The following is a 3,529-nucleotide window of genomic DNA, read 5'->3' as shown; positions in this document are numbered from 1 at the left end:
AAAAAAAAAAAAAAAAAAAAAAGACTCCAGACTCCATTTAAATTCATCGATGGCCAGAGTCCCAGGTGATAATGGTTGGAGGAAGTAAAGAACTTCCTTTCTGCCCAGACTTAGATTATCATGGCTGGATCTCACAACTCAAGCTATGAGGTTGGTAGTGAAGATGTGACTAGCTCTTGGCAGGTCTACCTGGAACCACTGAGCCCAGGTGAGCCTTCAGACATTGAAAGCAAACAGTCATAGAAAGAGTATGATGGCCCCAACCTTGAATCAATAGACTGAGGAGAGAGTAGTGTCGACCAGAAGTCAGTGTGCACCATCTAGAGGAGTCGTTAGCTATGCAGATGCAAGCACACACACACACACACACACTCACAATTATGGCGCAAAACATACTTTTGATCACTGCTGTGCTGTGTCAACCAGCAAACAAAAGCCAAGTTCCTTGGTCTGGTTCCAATTCCCATGCTCTTCAATAGGTGGCGCTGCTAGCTTTGCGTGAGCATGGGAAGGGCAGGCAAGGGGAGAGACTCAGAGTTGTTGCACCATACAGGTGTTTTATGGCCATCACCGCCTTTCTACGTATCCTGACAGTCCTTGTAAAGGGAAGCCAGTCCATGGTCAGCCTGGAATGCATGATCTCCAGATCTCGGGACGTTCTCCACCAAAATATGGTACTTGCATCTTAGGATTGATGAGTCTGTCAAGTGATCTGTGTTATTTCAGATGGTGAAGCTCTAATTAATAAATGTCTACCTTCCTGGGCACCTAGAAGTGGGTGTTGGGTTGTCATAAGTGGCTACAATCCACATCACTTAAAGCAGCAGGGATGGATTTTCTGGTTCTGGTGACCCAAAGTCCCAAATCCTGGAGACTGCTTTCTTCAGAGGGGCCAAGTAAAGGCTCCTTCCTGCCTCTTCCAGGACCTGGGACGTGGATGGCCTGAGTCTCAGGTCCCATCCCACCAGTCTCCATCTGCCCTCCTCTGAATTTGTGTGCTCTTTATTATGTCTTTATGTGAGACATGGTCTTGATGAGTAGCCCTGCTGGTCTGAACTTCTAACCCCCTGCCTCAGCCTCACTAGTGCAGGGTCAGTCCCGGGGTTATAGCTCAGAGGTAGAGTGTTTGCCCAGTGTATGTGAGGTTTGGTTTCCTTTCCCAGTGCTGGAGAAAATCCCAAAAGGTCTATTCCCTTATATGGCCTTTTCCCCCTTCTGAGCCTGACCACCCACTAAGGTCCAGCAATCAATTATTGAAGTCCCGTCATCCAAAGCCCCCTTTTGCTCACCAAATCTACCTGCCCAATTAAAATTAAAGACCTCATCCTAACACACCCTCGGTCTTAGGGTGATTGACAGTGAAGGTGATTTTGTGAGCCTGCCTGAGAGAGAGAGCAAACTGTACTATCTTGAGTTCCTCCATGTACGCGGGACTTGAACTAGGAAGACTGGAGTCTGTGTCAAGACCTTAGCTAGGCATGGGGTGCATGGGGCAAGAAAGCAGCTCGCCAGACGGGAAGGACAACAACTGCCGTGACTGGGATTCGAACCGAGGTTGCTGCGGCCACAACGCAGAGTACTAACCACTATACGATCACGGCCAGCCACGCGCCTGACTGTGGTAGGTGCTCGCTTGAGCCTCAGTCAAGCTCAGCACGGCGCGGACAGGTTTCCGAGGCTTCCTTCAACCGGTCTGTCCAGCAGAAGTGATTTTTTCCAAAGCCACTGAGGTTGGGAGCGGCACGGAGTGCAGGCGCCCGTGCCTCGGTTGGGTGGTGAGGGCAGTCGCTAACTGTGAAGTCGGTGGGTCGATGCCACTCTTGCAGGTGCAGTATTTCCCTCCAGCGCCTGATAGCCCTCCATCGCCCTCCTCTCCGCGGTGGCTGGGACACCTGGGGAGGGCACGCACTGCTCTGTGGTTCTTCCGAAGAGCTGCGGAGCAAACCAGCGGTCTAGAGCCTTCCGTAGACGCCGCCCGTCTACAGAGGCCAAAACCAGCACTGCCAGTCCCTGGACTCCTTACTAAACACGGCTTGGCTACGTTGTCATCGCCCTTGTCATCTGCGTATCTTTAGCCGGTGGTGTAAAAGTTTACCCGTTTTATTAAAATCTGGTCCGTTTCCTGTGCTTTGGTGACTTGTTTTCCATAATTTTCTTTTATTAAGAAAGGATTTCCACTATATCAATCCCAAAATAAACCAAAGACAGCAGGTGGGGGTTGTCCACAGGTATCCTCCTCCCCCTCCAAAATAAAAATTGGCTTTATTGTTTACCCTGCCTCAGTACAGGCCATAAATAGCGTGTGACAGAAAGGTAAGGCCTTAGGTACCTTAAGTTCATAGGGCTTTTTTTTTTTTTTATTTAGTGGGCTTCCGGTATTTCAGAGAAGTAGGAGTGTTTCCATTCATTGCCAAGTCAGCACACAAAGAACTGTAAATTTAGAAAGCTCTTTGTTAAACGCGCAAAGATCGTAGTCCCTGAGTGGGCTCGAACGACCAACCTCCCGGTTAACAGCATACCGCTCTAACTCATTGCTCCACAGAGACTTTGACATGACAAAGCCGCCTCTCCTTGGTGAGTCAGGCGGCACCGTGGCAGTCACACCTGTGATATCCACCGTGTCGCGGCCGAGCATCCGGAACAGGAGCCCTCGAAGCCAACCTGCCGGGCTCCCTGCCGGCCCCACGGCCGCTTCCCGAGCTCGCGCGAACGTTATGAACCCGGTGCCTCCGGGACGCTGGGACGGGGCCGCCTAGGACTCCACGCTGGCAGAGTCGCGTTCAGGGCGCCCATCAGGACTCCGTGAAGGAGCCCAAGTGAACCTCAGGGTCCGGTACTTTGCAGACCTCGAGCACGGACGCCCGACGGCTGGTCACCCCGGGTGTGTGCTGAAGCCTCCGCGTGGACGGCGTGGGAAAGGCGGCGAGTGCGGTGCCGGTGCTCAGGGAGTTTGGACGGGATGGAGATGGACGAACTTGACCCGGAGTGGAGAGGGACCGACGGGGGCGAGGGGGGCCTGGGGATGGGATTGGGGGATACGCACCGCGGAGACCGGCGGAGAAGCCAGGTGGAGCCCTAGGACCCGTCAGAGAGATCGGTGCGTTTGGACTGAGCTGATGCAGTTTGAAGGCGATTTATGTTAGGAAGACAATAAAATCATGAGGGGAGGGGTGTTTTGTTTTGAATTAATCAGAAGAATGAATTCCTAGCAACGATTTCTGTCTTTCAGCTAGGGGTGTGCTGGTCCCGAGCGCAGGTCTGGTGCAGGTTAAGAGCAGAAAAGCATTAAGGTCTCAAAGCAAAGTTTAAGACAAGTGCTCCTGGACTTTAAGACAAAAAGTTCAAAATTGAAAAAATGTACTCATGAGTCTGAGGACCAACTTCTTAAAGATGTCACTTCTAAGGTTAAGAGCTTAAGTTAACTTGGCAATTTCAGCCGCATATTTATAAGCATAGAGAATAAAAAGAGATGAAGAGGAAAAACAGCTGTAGGAAGAGAAAAAAAAGTCTTTTCTTAGACAAAAGGTAT

Source organism: Alexandromys fortis, unplaced genomic scaffold, assembly GCF_014885135.2.
Source record: "Alexandromys fortis isolate MF-2015 unplaced genomic scaffold, M_Fortis_MF-2015_v1.1 scaffold_540, whole genome shotgun sequence".
In the NCBI taxonomy this organism is placed as follows: Eukaryota; Metazoa; Chordata; class Mammalia; order Rodentia; family Cricetidae; genus Alexandromys; species Alexandromys fortis.
Note: the sequence above shows the minus strand (reverse complement) of the source record.